This window comes from Platichthys flesus, chromosome 22 (assembly GCF_949316205.1).
Source record: "Platichthys flesus chromosome 22, fPlaFle2.1, whole genome shotgun sequence".
In the NCBI taxonomy this organism is placed as follows: Eukaryota; Metazoa; Chordata; class Actinopteri; order Pleuronectiformes; family Pleuronectidae; genus Platichthys; species Platichthys flesus.
The window spans coordinates 13,401,940-13,413,041 of NC_084966.1; the positions used below are offsets into that span (position 1 = coordinate 13,401,940).

At 43.7% G+C, this 11,102-nt stretch overlaps 3 non-coding genes and 3 pseudogenes across 3 annotated transcripts; all 6 read right to left on the reverse strand.

The window, feature by feature from the left end:
* Positions 1-4,794: 4,794 nt before the first annotated feature.
* Positions 4,795-4,913, reverse strand: LOC133937457 (5S ribosomal RNA; annotated as a pseudogene).
* A 62-nt stretch (positions 4,914-4,975) lies between these two features.
* On the reverse strand, positions 4,976-5,094 carry LOC133939714 (5S ribosomal RNA; annotated as a pseudogene).
* A 62-nt stretch (positions 5,095-5,156) lies between these two features.
* On the reverse strand, positions 5,157-5,275 carry LOC133934216 (5S ribosomal RNA). Its single transcript, XR_009912409.1, has one exon. It is a non-coding gene; the product is annotated as a 5S ribosomal RNA (ribosomal RNA).
* Positions 5,276-5,337: 62 nt separating this feature from the next.
* On the reverse strand, positions 5,338-5,456 carry LOC133945499 (5S ribosomal RNA). The gene has a single exon (XR_009917236.1). It is a non-coding gene; the product is annotated as a 5S ribosomal RNA (ribosomal RNA).
* A 62-nt stretch (positions 5,457-5,518) lies between these two features.
* Positions 5,519-5,637, reverse strand: LOC133937939 (5S ribosomal RNA; annotated as a pseudogene).
* A 62-nt stretch (positions 5,638-5,699) lies between these two features.
* On the reverse strand, positions 5,700-5,818 carry LOC133936605 (5S ribosomal RNA). The gene has a single exon (XR_009914691.1). It is a non-coding gene; the product is annotated as a 5S ribosomal RNA (ribosomal RNA).
* Between the last annotated feature and the right edge of the window lie 5,284 nt (positions 5,819-11,102).

An 11,102-nucleotide genomic window follows, 5' to 3' on the forward strand; every position in this document is an offset into this window, starting at 1 on the left:
TTGATTTTTCCCCAGAATTCTGCTAGCTCGCAACAATACACAAAAATATGATGAAGTCTTCATCCCTCCTTTCACACACCATACACGTCCTCCCATACACTCCCCTGAGCATTTGGTGCAGGATGATGCATGTGAAAATCCTCCTGTGCCTTCTCTTGAAATCAAGATTGAATATTGCATGCGGCGTGTGCGGTATGTCAATGTACTTCCACAAAATGTTGGGTGTAATGTCCGGATATGTGTCTGTCCATTTACTCTCGCATGTGGGTTTTTGCACTCTATATGTCAATGCATGCCTATACCAAATCTTTGTTGTGATATCAGCAATGGCGTGTGTCTCCCCCCCCAGGCGCAGGGAGATTCCCACCGCATCATCCTGCCCAACCCTCCCCTTATTTCTAAACCCGTCCCCCCATTCACTCATCACACTCTCTTCCACTCTCTCCAACACTTTCACAATCACTTCCCTCCTATATGTTATCCCCTTCTCTCTCACTATCCTAATCACTCTTTCTTTATCCCATCTCCCTCCCCTGTCGACTAGATCTCCCACCCGCTTCAGCCCCGCCCTCTCAAGAGCCACGCTCTTGATGACCCCTCCGCCCCCCTGTTTAAAATATGGGCTGGAGAGGAACGGCAGCCTCATCACAGACGCTCTTGACTCGCATACGAGTGTGGTCTTATCAAATAGCAGGAACCACGCGTTGAGCACCTCCTGGAAGAACCGCGGCAGATGTGCATATGCCGCTGCGTCCTGCATCTGCAACAAATTGTCTTTACTCAAGAGACCAAATGTGCTCAGCCACTGGCTGAAGTGGCCTTTCCAGGCCGCCTCCCGACTTGCATCCCTAAATTTACCTATCAATGTAGTTCGTAACGCAGTTCTTTTTGCGAGTACGTCCATCAATCCTAGCCCACCCTGATCTTTGACCCTTATCAGCGTTCTATGCGCAATACTGGCTGCTTTGCTCCTCCAAATAAAGTCTCTAACGACTTTTGCAATCTTCTGCTCAGCCCAAGTCGGAAGCGCACAAGTGCTCAATGCATGGTTCACCTGCGACAAAACTAGAGCATTGGTGACGGCCACCCTTCCCCTTAAAAGCAAACCCCTAGCCCTCCACATACACAGGGTCTTTTGCATACGTCCAATAACATCTTTCCACGTCAAATCATCGCATTCATTCTCATCACTTCCAACATACACTCCGAGCACTTTTCTTTTATTCTCTACTACTTTGAATCCCCATTTGTTATTTAGATCTTTGTTCCTACCCATCCTCATTATTTCAGACTTTTCCCATATTAATTTTTGCTCCTGAAGCTCTCATAAGTTTCTATATGTTTCAACACTATATCTACATCACTCTCACTTTTAACCATTACATTAATATCATCCGCATACTGCATTACGCAAATTTTTCCCTTACCTATTCCACACACTCTTTTATCATTAGCAATTAAAGCCGCCAACGGCTCCGCCACCATGCTGTAGAGCAGTGCTGACATTGGGCAGCCCCGCCTCACTGACCTCTTGACATCAAAAGAGTCAGTCAGAACACCTTTACACTTTATTTTACTCTTAGCCCCCCATAAAGCAATCCCACCCACCCCCTTAATTCAAGATTTTTGTTATCTCCCTTATTTTTATAAAAAATCGTGATTATGCCTAATCCCATACTCTCAGGGAGCCAGCCTGTTTTCTCTACATACTTGCAGAGTTTTTCAACCACCGGAGCCAGAATTTCCTTAAAGCCGACGTAAAACTCGGCTGTCAGACCATCACTCCCCGGGCTCTTATTTTTGTTTAGTCCATCAATAGCACTATATATCTCTTGTACAGAAAATTCACAATCGCACCAAACACTATCCTCCCTACTTAAAGTTTTCTTTAGTGCCTCTAAGGCCTCTCCTACACTATCTTTATCACATGCATCTTTTTTAAATAAACACTCATAATAATCCCTAACTACTTTTAATATCTCTTCCTTATCAGTTACTATTTGACCATTATTATCTAATACTTCCTTTATCTCAGTTTTATTTTGTTTTTGTTTTTCCAAACCCAGGAAAAAGGCTGTGCTCCTTTCCCCTTCGTACATATATTGAATCCTGCTTCTAATAGCAGCCCCTCTACACTTTGCTACCTGTAAGGCACTCAATTTTTCTTTTAAATCCACATATTTTTCCGTACATATATTACCCTCCTCATCTAACAGTTTAATTTCCTCATTTAGTTGTTTTCTCAAATGATCCTCCTCTGCATTTTCCTTTTTTCTATACCATACCTGACACATTTGTTTTTAATTCTTATTTTCACACTCTCCCACCACACACTCATATTCTCATCATCATTCCATTCATCCATCATTCTCTTCATAAAAAACCCCATGCTCTTCATAAACACAACATCTCCCAAAAAGCTGGCATTAAAACACCAAGGCCTCTGGTTAACACTCCCTTCCCTCCCTCCCACCTCTAACCTAATCCCTGCATGGTCACTCCAAGTATTATTAATGTATTCCACACTCTTAATTAATTTAACTTTTCTACTTTGTACTAACGCAAAGTCAATTCTACTCTGTTTAAGAGTATTTGCAACAAGTTGCCTTCTTGAAAAAACCCTTTTCCATGGGTGTAGGACTCTCCATATGTCAACCAATTGATTGTTCTCCATTAAATCCCTTAGGGTTCGCCTAGTGCTGTCCCCTTTAAATGTATTGTTACTCGATAAATCAGATTGAGTCAAAATAACATTAAAATCCCCCACAATCATACAATTAGAGTTGCACCACACATTCAAACCAGCCAAAAAAACCCTCCTCTCCTTCTCCCCATTGGGTGCATGTAAATTAATTATTCTAAGTTCCCTCCCCTCATAAACACAATCAACAACTAACAACCTCCCCTCTAAATCTCTATGAACTAAATTAATCCCCGTTATTTTAGCACTATTAAAGCAAATCGCCACTCCCCTGGCCCTGGGAGTCCCTTCTGAAAAATAAACCTGCCTTTCCACTGCTTTCTACTTATATTAAGTAGGTTGTCATCCCATCTAGTCTCCTGCAAACACAGAATATCAGCTCTCATATCCAATATGGCATTTCTTTTATATTCTGTTCTCAAACCGTTAGCATTCAGAGAAAAAATAACCAAGGCCATAAATAATAAAAATAAAATAAGGAAAAAACCAACGAGAAAGAGCCGGCTAGCACATTAACCTTCATTAATAAATTAACGATTCTTGTTCTTCTTCCCACTCCCCTCCGTTTTTTGCTTTGCAGACAGCTTTTTTTTCGCCTCCCTTAGCTCCTCCATGTCCGTATCACTCCCCGAGCTCCCCTCCCTCACAGTTTTATCAACAGAATCCCCACTCTCCCCCACCTCATCATTGCCCCAAGTCGTTTTAAGTACAGTTTTCCCCGTTCCATCCCCAAACATTCTTACCCCTTCCCGTTTTTCACCTCTGCCTCTTACGCTCCTGTCTCCCAGCCGCCGCAGCAGGCCCTTGCTCAGCTCTCCCTTCAGGCCCAGGTCTGCAGGCTGGCCCGAGGTGAGCTCCTCCTCCAGCAACGTGGGGTAAATCCTTCCCCCCAGAGGCACGGTCCTGGTCCATGCTCGCGCCCATGCCCTCATTCTCTCCCTCCTCGTCCTCACCACCACCACCGTCCGGCGCCCCCGGTTCGCCACTATCCGACTCGCTGCCGTCCTCCTCCGCTTCCTCCTCCACCGAGCATATGCAGTCTCTCTCTCTCCTCCGGCACATCCGACATTTTGCCACCCCTGTGGCGCACTCCCGGGCGTAGTGGCCTTGACATCCGCATTTGTGGCAGGTGAAGTCCGGGCACTCACGCAGGATGTGGCCAGGCTGCATGCAACTCCTACACACCTTCATTTGACGGTCATGGATCACTCTGAAATATTCAACACCCGTTGCCTTGTTGAATTTCGTGTAATACGGCAAGGATTGCACAAGCTCATTAAATTTAACCCGTACAATCCTTGTTCCATCGGCTATATTGGTGCCCGGCCACATCCTCCTCTTAATGGACGAAAGCGCCCGGACTCCCCACCCACTTAGTTTGTCAAGGATTTCCTCGTCAGATGTGTACGCTGGCAGGGTGAGAAAAGAAACCTACAGCTCATCATTGCTTAGTTCTTTAGCAATTATCCTAGTATTGTGTACTTTCATACTTGCGCTCTGTCTTCCTTATCCCGTCCACTGTTTCTCCTCCAGCCACCTGCTCTTGCCCGTCTCCAGCCGCCTTGCCGTTTCCATCTCCCCCGCTCTCTCCTTCTCTCCTTTCTCCTCCCGACTCCTCCGCAATGCTCCTTCCTCCTCTCAACCCGCCAGCTTCTCCCTTTTTCTTTCCGTCCTCCTCCACCTCACGTCCTGCTCCATTCTCCGTCCCTCCAGCTCGCTGCCCGCCGGCACTCATTTCTCCCGGTGGCTTCGCCGAAGCTAGGCCCCGGATCACTCCAGCCTCCACAGTAGCAAAAGAACAAAAAAAGACTGGAAAAGTATAGATATATATATATATATATATATTAACTCAGGGCGATCCCCCAACAGTCTATGACTGCGGGGGACGAAAAAAAACACAAAATAACTGGGTTGTGAAGCCAGATAACAACACTCCAAAAAATTCTCTCCACCAGAACAAACAATTCACCATGCGGCTGTCCAAAAAACACTACGTACTGTAGGGGGTGCCAGGTTGGTGTGGCCTTAAGCGAATGAGTCCACCCTCTGAACCTTATTTATACATGTAAATAAGTCAGGTAAAAGTGGAAAAAAGCTTACAGAACCTGGTATTCCCAGGCAGTCTCCCATCCAAGTACTAACCAGGTTCGACCCTGCTTAGCTTCCGAGATCAGACGAGATCGGGTGTATTCAGGTTGGTGTGGCCGTAAGCGAATGAGTCCACCCTCTGAACCTTATTTATACATGTAAATAAGTCAGGTAAAAGTGGAAAAAAGCTTACAGAACCTGGTATTCCCAGGCAGTCTCCCATCGAAGTACTAACCAGGCCCGACCCTGCTTAGCTTCCTAGATCAGACGAGATCGGGCGTATACAGGTTGGTGTGGCCGTAAGCGAACGAGTCCACCCTCTGAACCTTATTTATACATGTAAATACGTCAGGTAAGACTGGAAAAAAGCTTACAGTACCTGGTATTCCCAGGCAGTCTCCCATCCAAGTACTAACCAGGCCCGACCCTGCTTAGCTTCCGAGAACAGACGAGATCGGGCGTATTCAGGTTGGTTTGGCCGTAAGCGATTGAGTCCACCCTCTGAACCTTATTTATACATGTAAATACGTCAGGTAAAAGTGGAAAAAAGCTTACAGCACCTGGTATTCCAAGGCAGTCTCCCATCCAAGTACTAACCAGGCCCGACCCTGCTTAGCTTCCGAGATCAGACGAGATCGGGCGTATTCAGGTTGGTGTGGCCGTAAGCGAATGAGTCCACCCTCTGAACCTTATTTATACATGTAAATAAGTCAGGTAAAATTGGAAAAAAGCTTACAGAGCCTGGTATTCCCAGGCAGTCTCCCATCCAAGTACTAACCAGGCCCGACCCTGCTTAGCTTCCGAGATCAGACGAGATCGGGCGTATTTAGGTTGGTGTGGCCGTAAGCGAGTGAGTCCTCCCTCTGAACCTTATTTATACATGTAAATACGTCAGGTAAAAGTGGAAAAAAGCTTACAGCACCTGGTATTCCCAGGCAGTCTCCCATCCAAGTACTAACCAGGACCGACCCTGCTTAGCTTCCGAGATCAGACGAGATCGGTGGTATTCAGGTTGGTGTGGCCGTAAGCGTTTGAGTCCACCCTCTGAACCTTATTTATACATGTAAATACGTCTAGTAAAAGTGTAAAAAAGCTTACAGCACCTGGTATTCCCAGGCAGTCTCCCATCCAAGTACTAACCAGGCCCGACCCTGCTTAGCTTCCGAGATCAGACGAGATCGGGCATATTTTTTTTTTTTTTTTTTTTATTATCAAAAATACCAATTTATATATACAAACGACATTCATCTGTAAATATTTACACAAAACAATGACATACACACAGGAATCACATTCATGTTAAGGGATAACAAAACTCAAAAAATGATAAAAAAGAAAGAAAAATAAATCACTTAATAATAACACGTGCTCCTGATAAACATAGCGGCACACTCAGAAATTAAATGCTAGTTTCCCTTCCGATGTTACAGATATAAAGCCACACCCGTCAATAAAACATTCAGCAAAGTCCTCAGCACCATATTTAAAGATCAAACCCACATTTCTCCTGACAACCGATTCAAACAAATCCCACACATGCACCTTTTTCCTCTCAAAATGAGCAAGATTCCTTCTTGACATAATAGCATACCTTACATGGCTTAACACAAAATTAAACAAACGAACATTCACATCTTTCCTTTTCCCATTTACTCCAAACAGCAACATTTTGTTCCATTCATGTGCCTTTACAAAACCCATTTCCCAGTTTTTAAACAGCATATCTTTTAACTTCAAAACAAACCTACGTAGACATTCACATCGGATATATATATGTAACAAGTCTTCTGGCTCAGTTTCACACACGTCACATTCTCTTTTGTTCTCTTTGTTAATCTGATGCAGCACCGTGTTTACATAGATCCTGTTTTGTCTCGTCATGAAGTCATTGTTTTCACATTCTATTGCATTATATTTGATTTGGAGGTTTTCCCATATCAACTGTACATTCATACCTGGCAGAACCCTCTCCCACATTTGTTCTGATGCCGGTCTTTTCAACAGTTTCGCTATCAGTTCCAAATATATGTTTTTTACTTTTAATTCTTTAAACTCTTTATTTGCGTCATTTTTAACAAACACTAGTTTAGGTAAAGGTCCATCCCCTGTCCTCACACACTCTCTCTCAATCAAATACCTCCAGTCTACAGGCATACTCCCCTTAATTATATCATACATTTTTACAATCATATCTCTCATAGCATCCTCATCCCATTCTCTTACGCAGTCTACCATTGCCTGCCCAGGCAGAAACCCAGGCACAAACTCATAGACCATGTCCTTTACTTGCCTAATTCCTGCATCCATGAAATCCTTATTGTATAGCATTTTGTTGTTATGCTGTATTATAGGATTGAGAAAAACGGGTTTATTCATTACTTCGGTTACATTACTACAGTTGTATGATATGTTGGGTAGGAATTCTCCCCACGCTCTGAACACCTCTTGGTAGAAAGAAGGCACTTTTTCATACATTGGTTCTTTCAAAACCATAAGCAGACTATTCTCTCCACATCTACCAGCCATCTGAACATACATTTTAAAGAATTGTTTCCACCCATAGTCATTCACATCATGGAGATACTTCTTCACTGTTTTAACCCTCAGTGCTTTACGTTTTGTGTCAATGTCCACCAGTTTTAGCCCTCCCTCACTGTACCCTGCTATCAACGTTTTGTGGGATATCCTCGCACCCTTCCCATCCCACAAGAAGTTTGAAGTCAGCTGATTTAATTCAGATAGAACCCATACCGGAAGATCTAGTGCGCCCAAAACATACACACATTTGGATAATAATAAGGAATTAACAACTATTACCTTACCTTTTAATTTCAATTTCCTCTGCTTCCATGCATTTAAAGAGTGTTTTATCTTATTTATCACTCTTGCCCAAGTGATATCTCTTGCTTCCTTTTCGTTTGGACCTATGTTTACTCCTAAAACTTTGATGCAGTCCACCACTCTAAATGCAATCATACTGTCAACCCTATCCCCCTCCTGACCTATACACATTAGTTCCGATTTTTCTATATTCACTTTAGCCCCTGCTGCCCTCCCATATGTTCCCATGTGTTTCATAATTATATTGATGCTGTCCATATTTTCTACTGTTATTGTCATGTCATCCGCATATTGTTGAATTATATTAATTTTCTCACCTGGTATTTGTATTCCTTTTATATTACTATCTTTTTTTATAAGGACAGCAAAGGGTTCGATAGACATGCTATACAACAGTGCTGATAAAGGACAGCCCTGTCTCACTGACCTCTCCAAAGCAAAGGTGTCTGTCATCAGACCATTACATTTGACCCTACTCTTAGCTTCCTTATACAGCAGCCTGATCCAACTCACTATTCTATCCCCAAACCCAAATTCTTTCATAGTCCGAAACAAGAACTCATGCTCCACTCTATCAAAAGCCTTATTCAAATCTACACTCAACACAATCCCAGACTGTTCTTTCATGTGCCTAACAACGTCCCTCACTGTCCCTATTATATCTGCTATGTCTCTCCCTTCGACACTATATGCCTGTGTCGGTGATATTATTCCTCCCATTACCTTCTTAATCCTATACGCTAAAACCCTTGTTAATATCTTATAGTCACTATTCAATAAACTAATTGGCCTATAATTCCCTAACTCCAACCTACTCCCCTTATTTTTAAATAATATTGTGATTACCCCAGTAGCCATGGATTCTGGAACCAGTTGTCCCTCTTCCATGCTTTGATATATCATTAGCAGTATGGGTGCCAACACATCAGCAAACTCTTTGTAGAATTCACTGCTCAGGCCATCTGAACCAGGGCTTTTATTGTTTTTTGCATTTTTAATTGCTATTTGTATTTCTTCTACTGTAATCTCTCTGTCACACATGTCTTGCTCGTCTGCTGATATCCTTGCATCCACACCACTCAAGACCTCATCAATACATACTTTTTCTGTATTCCCTTTTTTATACAAGTTTTTATAGAAGCCTTCCACTGTATTCAAGATGCTAACCAAATCATTTACCTTCTCCCCATTTTCATTCTATAGTTCGTTTATATAATTATTTTCCTGCTTATTTTTTTCCAGGTTTAGAAAGTACGCTGTGCACCTTTCCCCCTCTACAGCATACTGTACTCTACTCCTTACTATCGCCCCATCACATTTATTTTTCTCACAATCTTTTAGTTGCCTTCTCATCTTCAGATAATTTTGTATATTATAATTTCCATCTTTGTCTGCTTTCCCTGCTTCTTCGTTTAATTTATTTTGTATCTCTTTCTCTACCTGATCCATTCTGAAGTTCTTTTGCTTGGAATAGTATATGCTTTTCTTTTTAACTTTTTCTTTCAAATTTTCCCACCAAATACAAATATTATCTTTGTTTAATCTGTTCTCTATTTCTTCTTTGATACATTTTGCTATCATCTCTTTATATAAATCCTCTCTTAATAAGCTGTTGTTTAGGCACCACATTCCTCCACCTACATTCCTTATACATACGTCCTTTAACCTCAGCGACAGGATTGCATGATCACTAAGAGTGTAAAATTATATTTCACCTCTTTTATTTGGCTGACAATGTTTTCCTTAACTAGGACGAGGTCTATTCTACTCTGTCTAAGGGTCCCCATAACCACCTGCCTCCGCGAAAACACTTTTCGTTCTGCATTTTCCTCCCTCCATACGTCCACCATTTTGTGTTCTGCCATCATGCTTTTCAAAAAGTTCCTTGACCCATCATACCTGTATTTTACATTATTTGAATAATCTAGTCTTGATAATTTTACATTATAGTCACCAACCATCATACAATCTCCCGTGCACAGAACCTCCAAGTCCTCAAAAAAACCCTTTCTCAGTTCCTCCACGTTTGGTGCATAGATATTGATTAATTTGTATGTGTTTTTATTGTGGACAAATTCTATCGCTATCACACGTCCATTCCCTCCACAAAAGGTTTGCTTGACACCACTAACAGACCTCTCTCTGACAAGGATTGCCACTCCACATGCCTTCGCACTCCCATTGTCTATAAATATGGGCCCTTTCCAAATCTTTCCAAGGGTTTCCACAAGTTCATTATCCCAATGCGTTTCTTGAAGGCACAGTATGTCAGATTTACAGAGTTCAATCGTTCTTTCTATTTTGATCATGTTCCTCAGGCCGTTTGCATTTAAGGATGTTATTATGACCATAGTAATGGTGAAAAGAAAAACACAGCTTTCCAGAGATGCTCGATTGTTCATACCTTCCGCTCTTTTGGCTCCCTTTTGTCCCTCTTTTTGCTCATTCTCTTCCTGCTGGCTTTCACCGCCTCGTAGTCCATCGACTCTCCTTCTCCCGATGTTCTTGTCTCCACCACCTCCATGCTCGAATCATCTGGCTCCTTAGGTGAAGCAGCCGCAGCAGCAGCAGCAGCCGCAGCCGCAGCAGCAGCAGCAGCAGCAGCAGCAGCCCCGCCGTCCCTTGGAGCCTCACTGCAATCCGGGGCCTCCACCTCTCCTGGTCGGTCGCCTCTTCGTTCACTCGCCCGGGCTGAGGGAGTTTTGGGCGCTTTGCTAGCACCTTCCTCCATACTTTGCCCGGATGCTCCTCCCGTCATGCAACCCGTCTCACCGGACACTCCATCCGCACTGCTGCCGATGGTGGATGGGGTAATTTCACCCCCGCTGGCAGCTCCGGTGTCCTCGTCCTGCTGTCGTTGCTCCTCCTCGGACCAGGAAACGCGCTCGTCGCCGCCGGCTGGCTCCGCGTCCACCGTCCTCTCCTCTCCGTGCCTCCCCCCCTGCAAGTCACACTCCCTAGCATAGTGTCCCTGGCGCTTGCATTTATAACAGGTGAAGTCTGGGCATTCTCTCAAAATATGTCCTGGCTGGATGCACAGCCTGCAGACCTTCACCTGCCTGTCATGAATTACACGGAAGTACTCCCCTCCGTCTAGTGTCTCGAACTTTGCTGGGTAGGGCAGCGACTGTACAAGTTCAGTAAATTGTACTTTACAGAACCTTGTCCCGTCCACCACGTCTGTCCCAGGCCATTTCCTTCTTTTGATGGGCGAAATCGCCCTCACGCCCCACGTTGAGAGTTTCTGCCTAATTTCAGCATCAGTGATATAAGATGGCAAGTTTAGAAATGAAACAACAATTTCATTGCTGCGAACTTCCTTGGCAGTCACCCGAGTGTTTTCGATTTTGAAGCCATCTAATAACCTTGTCTTGCCCTTTCCCTCCTGCATGGTGATCTCGTAAGTGTTCATACTTTTGACCCTGCATGCCAGAACAATCCCACACTTTTCCTTGATTTCCCGCAACAGTTC